This window comes from Protopterus annectens, chromosome 1.part1 (genome assembly GCF_019279795.1).
Source record: "Protopterus annectens isolate FY-2018-M chromosome 1.part1, PAN1.0, whole genome shotgun sequence".
Classification (NCBI taxonomy): domain Eukaryota; kingdom Metazoa; phylum Chordata; order Ceratodontiformes; family Protopteridae; genus Protopterus; species Protopterus annectens.
The window spans coordinates 1,695,157,179-1,695,174,369 of NC_056726.1; positions in this window are offsets into that span (position 1 = coordinate 1,695,157,179).

A 17,191-nucleotide genomic window follows, 5' to 3' on the forward strand; every position below is an offset into this window, starting at 1 on the left:
TCATATGAAATTCTCGTCTTCCTAGGTTCCCAGAGAAATCTTCCCAATCTTATATGAAGCTGTTTAAAGAATGTTTTGGTAATTCTGAGTTGTGCAGCTCTAAAAATATATAACATTCCAGGAAGAACATTCATTCTTATGATAGCTGCTGTTGCCATCATCGGTAACTTCAATCTACTCCATCTTTCAAGATCCAATGTTATTTGATCTGTAGTTGACTTTACATTGTTAATAAAAAAATCTCTATTTTCAGTTGAGAAGACAATTCCCAGATATTTTATCTTTTCTTCCGTCAATACTTGTCCTATTAATGGTAGCATTGAAAAAGGTGTGGGTGTCTTTAATGGGAATATTTTAGATTTTTTAAAATTTAGCTTGTAATTGGAAATTCTCTCAAAGATTTCTATTGCAGCTAATATTTTTTTCAGTATCGGAAACAGGTGTGGTACAATATATGTTTAAATCATCTGCATAGGCAGCCATCCTAACCTTTATTCCATACAGTACAGGAGAATTATAAAAAACATTTTGCTTAAGGTGTAAAAATAAGGGCTCCAAGTAAAGATTAAATAAGATGGGAGATAATGGGCAGCCTTGTCGGGTACCATTTATGATTTTTATCCTATTCGAGCATTCGTGATTTATAAATAAATTTGTGTATGCATTTCTATATAGTATCCTTAACATTGAGATAAACTCCTGCGGTATATTAAAATAAGGTAATGTATCAAATAAATAATCCAAATTAACCCTATCAAATGCTTTCTGAGCATCAATAATTAGGGCATATAAATTCAGGTTTTATATTTTGCATAAGAGATTAAGGTATGGAGCATTAAGGTATTATCCGTGGTCTGCCTCCCATCCATAAACCCTGCCTGTTCCTCTGATATTATTGGGTTTATTACCTTTTTCAGCCTACTCGCCAGAATGGATGTCATGATTTTCATGTCCATATTCAAAAGTGATATAGGCCTGTAATTATCAGGATTTTTGGAATCACCTTTCTCTTTTAATATCAGAACTGTCCTTGAGGCATTAAAATGAGGATCATTAATTCTATTTAAAGTGATATAATTAAAAGTCTGTGACAATACACTGCTCAAAATCTCACTAAAAGATTTGTAGAATTCCGAGGTCAAACCATCTGGGCCTGGGGCTTTGTGAGGCTTCAGTTTCTTGATTGTTTCGGACACCTCCTCAACTGTAATCGGTTTGATTAAATCTCTATGAAATTCCTTGTCAATATTAGGGAAAGTGATTCTCTGTAAAAAATCTTTTCTGTCTTTATCTTGCAAGAGTGTCTGCTTCTCACCATAAATCTGATTAAAAATTTTTTCAAAGGTCTTCATGATATCCGCCTTGTCAGTATATATAGTATTGTTATAGTGTATTTCAGTAATTAATCATGTTGATTTCATCTGGTTAATAATACGAGCTAATGCTTTCGAGGGGGTTTGAATATGATTTGCATATTTAACTAAATTTCTTTGTTCATAAAGTGACAAATTTCTATTATGAAGTAAAAATAGTTCTTTTTGACATCTTTATAGCTCAGTTTCTGTCTGTTCATTATAGTTCCTCATCAAATCTTGGTCCAGTAATTGAATTTTAGTTTCTAAATCCAATTGAGTCTTCTTTTGTAATTTTTATAATATGTAGCTTTTTGTATAAATAGTCCTCTTAGCTGCGTTTTAGTTGTAGCCCATTCTATATCTATTGGGTGTCTATTTTGTGAAATATTATTTAATGACTGTTTAAGTTTCTCCTTGACTTCCATTAATATATCTTCCTTGGTTAGTAAATATGGGTTCAAGAACCAATTATACCCTCAAAGCCTCTTAGTATCCATATTACTACTGTTTAAGGTTAAAGTTATCTTTGAATGGTCTGAGAGTTGTCTGACTTGATTAGAAACACTAGGGTCAGCTGAGATCAACACCTCTGAAATTAAGAAAAAGTCAATTCTCGACCACATTTTATGGCAGGTTGAATAATAAGTAAAATTCTCTGCTTTCCCTTGTGAGTGTATGTGTTTAAGAGGGTCATAGAGTTTGAAATCCATTTTCAATTCTTTCAATGCTACCATTGCCTGTTTATTGAATGCTGAAGAAGCACCCAACTTGTCTAATTTAGGATCTTGATAAGAGTTCCAGTCACCTCCCAACACTATATAGCAATTATTGTATGACTGTAAAATGGAATAGATTGAAGCTATGAAATGATGCAGATTAACATTAGGGGCATATACACATATTAGTACTATAGGTTTATCATAACATTTGGATGTGAGAAGGACCAAACACCATCTACCCTCCTGATCCATTTTCACATCCCTAATATCTCCCTGAAAGTGATTCTTAACTAAAATTGCCACCCCTGCACTATTTGTTGTTCCTTCCACCGTCACAATCTTCCTAACCCATTTCTTATCCTTCACTGACTCCCACTGATCATTAGTCATATGCGTTTCTTGTAATAAAATACAACATGCTGATGATTTGAGAAACAAATGAAAAAACAGCTTTTTTTTCATGTTCTGGAGTCCTTTGACATTCCAATATTCTATTATCCACATTTAACGTTTATTAGAAATATAACTCGATATCTAATCTCTTTGAGCAACCTTAGAATAACATAAGTTGGCGTATCATCAATTGTATGGAAGCAAAACTGCCATCCTTTCCCTACCCAGTGCCTACCCACTATTCCTCTGGACCAGGATGAACATAGGTTTTTTACATTACTGGAAACCATCTGAGTAACTAATCTACTAATTCTATTATTTAACAATGAAACCCCATGCAAAAAACCTACAACTACTTCTACGTCTACAAAGCCTAATTCTGACATTCCCTACTAAACACTACTTATAGGTAACTACAGCTCTGTACATATTTATGGATATAGAAATAAACTAATTGTACCCTGAGATTCTAATGTACTTCAATTCACTTCAGCTTTATATTCAGCAATAGCAAATAACATTCTAATTTGTTGTTCTATACAGTATTAAATATTAGTTGACATAGAAAGCAGACAGTTATTTAACATTTCCCAACATCCTGTATCTACTGAATAAAATGATCTAACTACTTTAATCTGCTTTGTTCTTCCCCTACAACTTACCTACTAACATATTAATATTGAAAACCAATGCAGTTCAAAATAAAACTATAATGGCACTTTCATTTGTAATAACCATATGTGAATAAGAGAGGAACCAAGGGGTTAAAATAAAAAAAGAGAAAAAAAAGCATGAAGTGAGCACAGCAAAAGGAGAAGAAATAAGAGAGAAATGCCTCAAATTACACATAAAAAATAACTTATTTTATGTTCTTTTATTATTATATGCACAGTGTTTAAATCTGATCAACTAACCATTTTAAATCATTTATCAGTTAGAAATAATACCACCTATCTACAGGAATAAAGGAAAGGAGTAAAGAGAAGCGAGATATAGGAAAAAAAAGAAAACAAATATAAAAAAAAAAACTACAGTACCTTATTCTGTCACTACACATAACCATCTCCTTTTTTAATACACAATGCATTTCCACAGTGTTTACCTGCATCACTTTGACTTCACACACTATCTTACAGTCCTTTTCCTGCAAAATAAGTCCAAACAGGTTTCTTTCTACTTCACCAGCAGTTCCTCTTTCTTCTCAGCTATTTAAACTGTAAAGGCAGTTCAATCAACTGGAACTACGAGATAAGAAGATAAGAAAATAAAATTCCAGGCCTGCTACAAGAAACAGAACAGACAAAGGATTTTAAAGCCTCAGATTGTCATAAATGAAACATCCCATTCTCCCTGGTGCTGCAGAAAGCCAAAATGGACTGTTCACATTTCTGAAGATGGGAGAGCCTTAAAAATCTTCAAAAAAGTAGGTCTTGCTTCTTTCCTTGTGCTTACAGAGTATTTAATGCCATCCACAGTAAAATTAGGTTATTAGGATATTTCATTTGAAATCTGATATTTTTGTCAATCAGAAACTTACAATATGGAGCCAGCATTTGTCTAGATTGCCTTATTTGTGTTGGTAAATCCTGTGCTATAGAAATTTTATTATTTTGCCATATTATAGATCCACCAGATTTTTTAATAGTTAACAGTACTTTGCTCACATCTTGGTAGTTCAATATTTTAACATAAACAGGTCTGGGTATATTTGAAGCTTGAGATTCTCTGTATGCTCTATGCCCTTTCTATGACCATCTGCTTAACAACCTCAGAGTCCTTGAGCAGTATTTGAATATTTGTGTAATAGAAGTGATCAGGTCATTATATTGAATAGATTCTGGGATCCCTCTAATGATTATATTGTTACGTCTGGATCTTGCTTCCAAGTCCAGAATTTTATTTTGCATCATTTGAATGTCAGTTCCATGTGTCTCTGTTCTTTTAGTGAGCATTAATATATTGTCTTCATTGGTAGCAATTCTAGTTTCTGCTTTTTCCATTCTTTCGAGAATCCGATTACATGTGTCACTAAATGAAAGTGTTTGAGATGTTAGCTCTTTTAAGGCATCCTGTATAGGTAGCAATGCTGATTTGATTTCTTCCATTGTGACCTGTTGATCAGATTTTGTTGATGGCCCTGTTTTTGCAGTCTCTTGCTGTTTGATAGATTTCTGTCTCTTGATTAAAGATTCTTTCTCCGGTGATTGCAAAGCTGACAGCTTGGTTTTGGAAGTTGTAGTTTCCATATTTTTGTCCTCCTTTGACATTTTGAAATTCTGCACGAAGATTTATTTCCCAAAGAAAAGTTACAAAAGTGAGATCAATCAGTCCTTTGTTTGGTGCTCTGTTCAGAGTCAACCTGACAATCAGATCCAATCCTGCTATTACCAAGTATTTTTTTTTCGATTTTTCTTTCTCAGAACCAAAAGTGACTTCTGGTCAATTAGTAATAACTGCCAATTAGTTTGTTTACTCTAAGTATAACTCCACAGGGTTGATTTTTTTCTCAGGTATTTGAAGAGCTGAAGTACTGCAGTGCTTATAGAACGGCAGCCATCTTTGTTCCCCTGAATTGTCAAGATACTAATAATGTTCATGTTAACTTAACAAGGAACTGTGGATCCTTATAAAATCAACCCAAGACATATCTGAGGTAAAAAATAGCTACTGAGGTGAAAGCTAACCACAAAGCCTTCGTTAACTATGGTAGAACTTTCAGAAACAATGCCTAGCACTACACAGAGCTAATATAAAGAATATTGCATTTCTCAGACGCAGAGGATGTAGCCAGTCTACTAGCATACAAGTTCAAACTTTATCCTGTCTTCCCTCCTATATTTCTAGATCACATATCTCCATCAACAGACCCTCCTAAAATCTCCCAGTCTTCCAAGGCCAAGAAAAATACATCTACAGATTTGAATAACATACTTGGCCTGAAATGTGACTTGTGAATGTAAGAGTCGAAACCTGCACCTTTTGTTTGCAAGGTAAACACCGTAAGCATTATACCAAACTCATTCATAAAACTGCTTAAATCATAAGGGTTGTTAGGCAGGGTTCAGTCTGTTAGTTAAAAGTAAAAATAATTAAAATAGAAAAAAAAAGTTGTTTGATGGGACTATATGTCTGGTAGGTAATTGACAGACAGTTAAAAATCATTAGAAAAGGAAACCCTGTGACTTGTTATGCTTGTTCTGACGTATTCACGTTACTCTTTCACCTAAAAATGAAAGAACTGAAACACAAGCAGGAAGACAAAGAAAGAAGAAAAATGTGTTGCTGAATTTGCGAGGAACTAATACGTGTCAGTGTGGACATTTGTGGAAGAGATAGTTGCAGAGTCTGCAGAAGGAGTGGACTGCTAGAAGCAAAGGTCATTAAGCTTAAGAGGGTCACCGAGGAGTAGATGCTTATGTTAGTCAATTACAGGCAAACATATAGAAAGTTAACAGGACCTGAGCACCTGTGGGGTTAGGACATGGAGGTCAGAAAACACAGACAGTTCAGAAGAGTAGAGTTAGAAGTTGGGACATAGGAGAAGGAAATGAGTAAGGTACGAAGTGGGGTGTGACTATAGATTAAGAAATTAAGATAGAAAGTGGATAGGTGAATGAGGTTTGCAGAACAGACTAGAAGAAAGCAAATGTACTTAATGCACAAGAGAAGGCAGAGAATAATACAACACTGAAAAGAGGACAGACATGAGGCAGAGATGAACTGGTTGTGAGTGGTAAAGGCACTATCTGAAGAAAGAGCAACTGAGAACCAAAGAGGATGTAGTACTCAAGTTTTAGACAACTCGAGAGAATGAATTCAGGTTGAAAATGATATAGATGAACAGGTGGTGCAGAGTTATGGAGTACCTTATGTAAAGTGGCTAATAAAGGTAGCACAGGCAGCCTTGGAAGGACTGCATCAGTAATAGCCCTCTGATCACTTTAACTTCTTCCTCTATGTTGACAGGTGAGTGAGAGAATCAGAATGGAAAGGACAATGTTCTAGTAATGCAGTGGACAAGAGTCTACTGCCCCTGAACTGTGAGTAAAAAAGTCTCTATATCCAGCTTAAGGTATGCATGTCATGATTCATGCGTGTCTAAGAAGAACAAGATGCAAGACTACAGTGCCTAGATCAGACAGTGGGCTGCACAGAAGAGATATGAAGCATGGGGTGGCTAAGAGGGAGACTTCTAAAGAAAAAACCTGTACGACACCAATGTATTTCACCCATCTCTCTGACTAGGACAACCTTTCTGGATGCAGAATGTAAACGTACCTCAGGACAATTTAGCTACAATGAGGACAGTAGAGATCTCAGGTGAACAAACAAAGACAGCAGCAATGCATAGAAAAACAGGAAAGCACTAATGTGATAAAGTGTACAAATCAGAAAATAAAGAGGATAAATGATAAAAAATGGATCAGGAAACAGACCAAACAAGAGTGTACGGATGGACAGAACATCAGACTGACTAATGCCAGGAATTTGACCAAAATACAGTGGAAACACAATACACTGATACAAGAGGTAGAAGCAGGCATAATAGGTATAATCGAACTCTGGGAAAACTAGACTGGGATATGGAGACTCCAGTATATTTGTTGTTCATGCAGGTCAGAAAGGTATAATAAGGGGAGGGACAGCAGTCTCTATTAGGCAGACCATTAATTATGAGGTCCATGAGGAACATAAATGAGGAAGGAAGAAAGATGTTCAAATGTTATCAATATTAGAAGTAATCAGAACTGAGGAAAATAAAAGAGGAAGGAAGAAAAATCTTCACATGTTATCAATATTAGTAGAAATCAGAATGGAAATAAAGCAATAACACATTTGTAAGTGCAATACATTAATCACCAGGTACTGAAAGAGAGGGTAATGAAGAAATGTCAAAGATCATGGGACAGAATAAAAAAGTTGTTATGATGGGAGAGATTAGTTTCCTAGAAGCAGCCTAGTGCATGCTTGCTTTTGAAATAATGAGAGAGGATGACATTATTGAGGTATTAGACCAAAGGGAATCCATGCAGTTAGTATAGAAAAGTGCAAGGCAAGGTAAAATGGTAGAATCTGGACTTGGCAAGCATGAGAGGGCTTCAGATCTAGAATAAAATGTGTCCATAACAAAGAGTGACCACACAACAGTTCAGTTCCCTATGGGCAAGAGCTCAGCAGGTAAACAGGAATTAAAGCGTGCGACTACAATCAGAATTGGGTTATGTTAGGGGAGCTTTCTGAGGCTGGAACTGGAGAGTGTAGAGCAGTACAGGGAACACCTGTAGATATAGACAAGGAAGTTTGTGCAAACATGTATGTAAAAGGGATTAAAGAAAATGATCAAGAAAGGGAAGAGAGAAAGGAAAGAGGGGTCCAACTAAGAGGTTAAAGAGACAGTCTATGTAATACAAATTGGTTTTCACAAGTTAAAAAAACAAAGGAGTGAGGATAGACAAATTATGAGGATCCCAAAACAATCTACAAAGATAAAAAGAAAGGCTAATACAGACTTGGAGGAAATATAGCATAAAGAATAATTGGGTTATTCTTTAAAAACATGTAGAAAAGAATGTATGTCAAGGCAAAAGTCTTCAGATTGGTCAAAGATGGGTAGAATTATACTGATGGCACTAAAATGTAGGAATCCTTAATATATTCTTGCTATTTGTCATCACAAATAAAGAAGAAATGAAGACTGTTATCTTGGGAAAGAAAGAAAGAAAGAGTAGAGGTCTGACAGACCTTCACATACCAATGGAAGTTGGAGAAAGAAGGTTTCAAGATGTTAAGTGAGAACAAGGTCCTAATAGCAACCCACACAAGAGCCGAAAGAACATAAGGATTCCCTAGCAGAACTCTTCAAAGAATCACTCAACAGAGGAAAGATTCTAGAGGACTAGAGAAAAGCCATGACGGTACCACTCAACAAAGGTGGAACTTGGGCAGACTCCAAAAGTGCTGACCCAACTGCCATTAGTAGAAGGAAAAGTTAACGGGAAAATGCTAAGGGCAAGGGTGGTTGTGTTTCCTGGAGAACAGCAGAATAAGTACAAACAAACAGATTATATGTTTATCCTTATAATTCTTTTTGATTGGTTTACAATTGGAATTGACACAGGAAACCTGATTGATCTTTTCCTTTGTGACATTATTTAATCTTTTGACTCAATCCCTCACAAGTAAAGACTTAAGTGTATGTGAGAAGTCAACTAAATGGGTGGAAGAGTGGTTTTATGGTAGGCTTCAAACAGAAGTAGTTAATGAACTTATCTACATGGAAAAAATGTGGTCACTGAGGTTTTATATGGGTTAGTACTGGGATCGGTGTTCTGTAGTATCAGACTTCATAAGGGGTGTAGGGAGAACTGTCTCAAACTGTAGAAGGATGATACTATCACAAAAGAAAGGTTGTGAAGAAACCCTTCAAAGAAACCTGAGCAGGCTTTAAGGACTGGCATTTAAAATTTTATAGAAGGAAATAGAAGAACTTCCCCCAGACTCCAGTCATCCTGTATTGGAATGCCAAATGTAAGAAATGACCCTATGAAACACAGATCAAGGAAGAATACCTTGATGTAGGTAGTAACAACAAACATGAGGGGTTGATGTTTGAGGTGTTAACCTCAAAAATACAGCATTTAATTCTCTCCTTTGGTAGGGAAATTGACTAGACTTAAAATTGCTCAGAAGGACAGCTAGCATTGTAATTACCTATAAACCTATGAACCACCAACTCCAAACTGTGGTATCTGTGACTAAGGCCAATAAAATTCTTGTCTGTAATTTTAATGGAATAGACTTCATAGGTTCATGGGCACATAGGTAAGTACTAGGCTATTGGCCCTAAGGCCTATATAAGCCTAGTCAAATGGTACCCTGGTTTTTGCCACCCAAGAAAAATATTTTCCTGTACCCCTGTCAAGCAGAGCCACAGAAGTGATCCCTGGGGTGAATTTCCTATCTCCCATCCAATCATCAAGATTTTTCTTGAAGAGTGCTAATGAGGAACTTTGTTTGATATAGATAGGTAGTTTGTTCCAGAGTATGGGAAGTCTCTGAGATAAGAATCTATCCCTCCAGCATGTTCTGCTTATTGTGGTGACAAGGTTTAGGTCCCTAGAGGGATTGGGATTTCTTTACCTGAAGCATGTCCAACAGCTCTGGGTTTGACATTGCTTTGTATGTTAGGCAGAGATCACCTCTGAGTAGGCGATATGCGACAGAGCAAAGCTGGAGTTTTTTAGACAGTCTGCGTAGGGCATCTGTTTGAGGCCGGTAATCCTCTTTATGAGGTATTTCTGTGGCCTTTCCAGTTGTTGTAGATGTCTTGTGAGGTACATACATACCAAAAGGGGCATTGTACTCTATAATGGGTCTAATGAGTGATGAGTAGAGGGGAACAATGACCTCTTTTTTCCTGGATGAGAAACCTTTTGTGATGAGGTGTGCCATGTAGCGCGATTTCCTGACTACTGTGGCGATGCGCTTATCAAAGGAGAGACTACTGTCCACCTGTGTCCCAAGGTCTCTTATCACACTTTCGGGGTTAAGTAGACTACCGCCTATGTGGTAGTTCATGGGTACAGAGTTTTTACCAAAAGGGATGACAATGCACTTTTTGGCATTGAGCTTGAGGCCATGGCTTTGACACCAGGCATCTGTCTCAGTGAGGCCCTTTTGTAGGATGTCCACATTGTTAGGAGATTTGATTATGGCTCCTAGTTTGCAGTCATCTGCGAACTTTGTTAGCCAAAGACCTTCTGTGTTAGCCTGTACTTCAGAGAAGTAGATACCAAACAGGAGAGGACCTAGGACTGAACCCTGTGGTACTCCACTTGTCACTGGTCTGAAGTTGGATTTAGAGTCTGCTACTTTCACAGTGTGGGTTCGGTCAGTGAGCCAGTTGACAACCCATCTTGTGACATAGGGATTTATACCTAATTTACTGAGTTTGTCTATAATTCCTGAGTGGGGGATGGTGTTGAAAGCCTTGGCGAGATCTAGATAGGCCGTGTGTACCACCTTACTCTCATCTACAGCTTTGGTGACCACTTCAAAGAAGTCTATCAGGTTTATGAGACATGATCTGCCTTTTACAAACCCAAACTGGGTAGTGTCCAGAGTTTGGAGATTACTAATGTCATTGTTTATAAGTTCCATGATGATACGCTCCATGTTTAATTACTCATTTATAGATTCCTGGCCAGGCCCTGAGATGGAGTGCTGCATTTTACCTTTACTGCCTACTCAGTGATGTGTCTTTCAAGCAGGCAAAGACAGTGGAGTTAAAGGCTAGTAGGTAAGAAAGGGAATATGAGGATGATGCATAGAAGGAGAGGTAAAGAGAGATAAACCTATTCTCACCCAATGTAAGCAAAAAAGGGGAGATGTCATATGAATACAAAAGACAATTAGAAGAGAGAGAAATTGAGTTAGCATACAGTTCATGAAGAAGGGCAAAGGAGGGAGAAAGGGGCATAACTGCTGGACTAAATACACATTTCAACCTAGGCATCAAATAGAAAACTTTTAAGGAAAGAAGAGAAAGTGATAAATAGAATAGGTGTACCCGAGTATGTTGCTGAATTTAATAGCAGAGTGCCATTCAAAAGGGTGTTGGGTATGTGGTGGGCTAATAGAAGTTGTAAAGGAAGAGAAAATGATAAATGCTAGGAAGATGCTAGCTACAGAAACAGGGAAGACTAAAAGATTTTTTCTACACTCACAACCATGAAATACTGACTTCCTTAAAGTTGATGTTTCAAATGAACAAAAAAAAAAACTGAAAAACAAAAGGGTGACAAACTCCTTTTCTCTTGTTTTTTGCAGGCGAAAGAGCCCCCTGCACCCCTGATGTGAGGTGCAAGCCTTATATATTCCAACTCCATGGTTATACTAACTTGAAAAGGTGAATCATTGCTGGTGCACAATTAGAAACTGTGCTGGCGATGATTTCCAATTGGGAAAAATGTGTTTGGCATTATGCCAATTACCTTTTTTTTGGGGGGGGGGGCTATTTATGCTAGAACTTTGAATCAGTCTCCAGAGCTGTGGATGAGGGTAAGGTGGTCCACACAGCCTATCTGACCCTTGCCAAGGCCTTCAACACCATCCCCCACTCTGGAATCATAGATAAACTTACTAAGCTGGACTTATACCTACGTCACTCGATGGGTTGCCAACTGGCTTACTGACAGAACCCACAATGTAAAAGTAGCCTACTCCAAATCCAGCTCCAGACAAGTGACAAGTGGAGTACTTCAGGGTTCAGTCCTGTGACCGGTCTTGTTTGGCATCGACTTCTCTGAATTACAGGCCAACACTAAGGGAATCTGGCTAACAAAGTTGGCAGATGACTGCAAACTGGGAGCCATTACTGAATCCCCAAATGAGGTGGATATTCTACAAAAGGGCCTTACAGAAACAGATGCTTGGTGCCAGAGCCATGGGCCCAAGCTCATTGTCAAGTAATGTATATTATCCCCTTTGGGAAAAAAACATGTACCTGTGAATTACCACATAGATGGAAGTACACCAAACACTGAAAGTGTGATAAGAGACTTGGGGACACAGGTGGAGAGTGGTCTCACCTTTGATAACCATATCACCACAACAGTTAGGAAATCCTTCTGCATGGCACACCTCATCAATAAGGGCTTTTCATCCAAAAAAAAGGAGGTCATTGTCCCACTGTACTCACCACTCATTAGACCCATTATTGACTACAACTCCCCATTTGGTATGTACTTCTCAAGACATCTGCAACAACTGGAAAGACCGCAGAAATACCTCACTAAAATGAATCACAGGCCTAAAGCAGATGACCTTTGCTGACAATCTTAAAAAACTCCAGCTATACTCTGTTGCATATTGCCTACTCAGAGGCAATCTCTGCTTATCATACAAAGCCATGTCAAACCCAGAGCTGTTGGACATACTACACGTAAAGAAATCTCACTCCCTCAGAGCCCTGTCATCATAATGAATAAAACATGCTGGAGGGATAGGTTCCTGACCCAGAGACTCCCCAGACTCTGGAATAGACTGCCCATACATGTCAAGCAGAGTGCCTCCTTGGCCCTCTTCAAAAGGAACCATGATGATTGGATGGAAGATAGGAAATTCACCCCGGGGATCACATCAGTCACCCTGCTAGACAGCGGTCCAGGGAAGTAAATAGTGTGGGAAGAAATAGCCAGGAAATTGTTATGGGTAGGCTAGTATAGGCCCCAAGACCGATAGCCTAGTACCAACTTATGAACCTCTGAACAATTTTTTCTTGATCATGTGTAGGGAAGCCATTATCTGGCACTATTCACCAAAATGCCTTTTTCTATTTTGGCATGAAAAAAAAGTGTTACTTATTTCTTGCTGTTATGTCTTTTTTGTATGTTTATCTCAATGTCACAGTTTTTAAGTGAAATTAGGGAAAGGGAACTGGGTTTCATAATGATGGTTTCTTCTGGCTGTTCTCCACATCAAGGTAATTTTAAAGCTATTATGTGCAGAAAAAATCCTTAAATATTGTTTATTTGTAAATCTGAAAAATTTAGCAAAATAATACAAAATAATTTTAAAATAAGCTGCTTTTGAGATTTTACATTTCAAGCAGCTGAGCCACTTTTTAACAGTAATTACATCTGTCACATTCCAAAGAAGATAACTCTAACATGTTTTTTGTTTTTCTTGCTTTCCTCATAGCTCAGAACAAGCTCTTTCCTGAGGATTCAGGTTTAGTCAAAAAAAAAAAAAAAAAAAAAAAAAAAAAACCACTCCGCTGCCCTTTTCTCTTCAATGTACTAACGCAATCAATAGCAATGTCTTTTGGCTTTTCCCAGTTAGGGGTCGCCACAGCGGATCACCGGTCTGCTTATCATTGGCAGTGGATTTTTACAGTGCTGAGTTGCCAGCCCCGCACCCAATCTTCAAAGAAGGCACACCCATTCACGCATGCACCTACCTGCATGTCTTTAAATGTCACTTGACCATGGGGAGGACATGCAGACTCCACACAGAAGGCACTCCAGCCGAGAATTGAACAGGAGAGCCTCTTGCTGTGAGGTGACAACGCTAACTGCTGCACCACCGCAGCCATTCGTGCTAACATATTAATAAAAAATCAAAGTTATAAAATTGTGGCTCACAACTTTGAGTCATTCTGTTGAATCGCTATTAAGCTTTGGAAATGCAATTGCCAATTCTCTGAAGAGTAAATATGAATGTAATTAGAATGAAAATTCAAACTAACTAAATTGAATAACCAAATATGTAACAAATGCTTCCTGCTTAACATGTATTACAGCTTTAGTGCAGTAAGCAAAGAAGAAAAAAACGGCACCAATTTATTGATTTATGGTATTTAAAGAATTTTCACATGCATTATTTGTAAATAAAAATCTATTAAGTGTATTTGCACTGACAATTTAGTTCCATAATGAAGCATCATATCATAATGGATGCTAAATGTTTAGTGTCACTCCTGATTGTGCTTCTTTTAAATTATTTATCAGTGACTTACATTTCAGGTAGATAGATAAATAGATTGACAGACAGATATTTATGTGTTTGATATCATGTGGCTCTATACAGGGAAATTGTTAAATTTCTATTAAAAAGCTGCTAAATTTATATTAGAAAAGCTGCTGTACATGGCGAGGTTAATACTATGTAGCTACATACAGGGAAATTGTTAAACTTATATTAAAATGCTGCCTTACATATAGAAAACGACAAGTTAGATCCGCGTTTTTGGTATCCTGACTGTATATAAGGGGAACTTGTTAAACTTATATTAAATAAGCTGCTTCTCAGAGCGTGCTTATTACTGTGTGGCTATACTCTGTACTTGTCGACTGCTTTTGTGTTTTACAACTGTAGTAGTGAGATACATACATAGTGCTACCACTTAGTCTATTAATGGTAACTAAAATAGCACTAGATAAGCAACGGGAAGTTTTCTGTTTACATACTGCTGTAAAACTTAATGGAGATACCTAACTAGCCCCCAGGTATCAGTGATTATTTAGAACTGTTTAGAATTGGGTAGACAGAATTGTTAGTTATTACTGAATACTTTAAATACAGCAAAATCAATGTACTGGGCTGCCCAAAGGTCCAATTCAAGATGAAAACCACGATATTGACAAAACAGACAAGGAAGGACCACCATGAACAAAAATATCCAAGTAAGAGTAATTTAATGAAACAACAGATGAGCGCTTCCACATGGGAACCACGCTTCTTCAGATCTAAGTTACAAAATAAAGCCTGCAGTTTAAATACCATACTCAGCATAGTTAATCAATTGAATAATTAAATAATTGTCACTTATGCATCAATTATACAACTTAGAAACAAACATCACTATAGCAGCTAATAATTAATTAAATGAAAGGGCTTAAAACTGTTTAAAAAGAACCAACTTAAAAACAAATACAAAATTCAATCATATAAATTGTGCTTCCAGAGCTGGTTTAATACTAATAAAAGAATTCAATCCAGGAGAGACATGTGCTCGTAACTTAAAAATCCAACTTAATTCTCTGCATTTCAAATAATTATTAATATTGCCTCCTCTTTGACTAACAAAAACCAATTGTCGTACTTTGAACCAAAACACATGTGTGTGAAACTCAGAAATATGTTTTGCTAAAGCATTTTGCATATTGACATTCTTAATGTCATATAAGTGATTATAAATTCTATTCTAAGCCTCCTAGAAGTTTTACCCACGTAAAATCAGCTACAGCATGTGCATATAGCTAAATATATAAGGTTACTATTGTTACAAGTAGCATGACATTTTGGCAAAAACTCTAAAGTCTAAGATAGGATGACAAAAGCTTTTAGTATCATCCATCACTTTACACATGTTACAGAAACCACATGCAAACATACCAAAGGTCATAGGAATTTTCGGTCTTACTTGTCCGTACTTGTACTTGTGTTTCTTGTCTTTGCATAAAATCTGTTTTAGATTAAAACTATTTTTATGAACAAAACTGGGTGTCCTTCCTATTAGTTCTACTAAGGATCTATAGTTAATATATGACAATTTTGTTTTATAATTCTAGTAACAGTTCCATTGTCATTAGTGTATTTCACAATGAAACTGAGTTTCTTACTAGGGGAATATGTATTTCTGCCCAAAGCAGCATGCTCTATTACAGCTGAATTATTCATTAATAAATTATCATCCTTGAATACCTGTTCTCTAGCCTTTTTTATTACACTGTCTGTATAGCCTCTATCTTTAAACAGCCTCTCTAAAACTGCTATTTCGTAATTTAAGACTTCTTGTTCTTTACAAATCATTTTTATTCTATGGTATTGTCCTTTTACTATGTTCAAAAATATAAATCTGCAACAGCCCATTTCTCCAACATGGTTTTCGAAACAACATAGTGCTAAAAAGTCCAAAACTATTCTTAAGGACAGAAACATCAAGAAAATCTATCTTATGCATGTTATGAGTAGAAGTAAATTTCAAGAATTCAGTACTAGATTCAAGATATTTTACAAAATCACATAATAAAGAGGCATCTCCCTTCCAAAGAAAGAAAACGTCATCTACAAAGCGCCTGTACAAAATAATGTACGGATAATATATGCATTTGAAGACATGTAGGGTTTCCCAAAAGTACATTACCAGATTTGCATAAGAATTCACACATGGGGTGCCCATAGAGACACCCCATTATTGCAAATAGAGATTGTCTTCAAACATGAATACATTTTTGGTGAGTACCATCTCAAGAAGAGTACAAATCAAAAAAACGTCATCATTATTCATACGAGTTAGACTGTGCAAAACATCCCTAATGGCATCTACCCCATAATCATTAGGTATGGAGGTAAATAGATTCTTAATGTCTAGTGTAACAAGAAGAACTTCACCATCCATATGTTCATTATTATATTGTTCAATATCACTTAATTGTGTAGTGTCCTTTAAAATTGTGGATATCTGTTTTACCACAGGACCAAGTTTCTGTTCAATGTATAGGGACGTAGTTTGTGTTAACCACCCACTGCCCGCAACAATGGGTCTCATGGGAGGTGGAGATATTAACTTGTGCAATTTAGGTAACCCTTTTATACAAGGATTCAAAGGGTGTTCTACATGCAAAAACACATAAAGATCATGGTCAATTAATCTGCACATCAGTAAATCGTAAAGGTTGTCATTCACATTGGTATATATTTTCAGTAAATCACAACTATTTATAACAACATAAGCTTCAATATCAGCTAGTAATGTAGACATATCCTTTAAGTAGTCTGCCATATTCATAATGGCTATTCCTCCTCCCTTATCTACAGTTCTAACGGTTATATTGGAATTCATTTTAAGAGACCTTGATGCTTCAATTTCAGCAGGGGTCAAATTAAAGTAAGTACAATTGTTTTTCCATATAGATAATCATATACATCTTTTTCACAAGCTTTCACAAAGCATTCAACATGGGGGGGGGGGGGTAATGTAGGAACATAAGAACATCTGGGTCTAAACCTGTCATAAGAATAACTAATGTTTTGACTCTGTCCCTTATTAAACCTGAGTTTTAGACTGAGATTATGTCCAAACATCCTGAGATCATTAACTTCTGTCCAAATACATGGAATAAAGGAAAGAACTTTATTCAGTAAAGACAATTCTGAGGGAGATAACTCATATTTTGACAAGCTGAACACCAAGTCTTTTACCTTCTGGTTCTCCTGTTG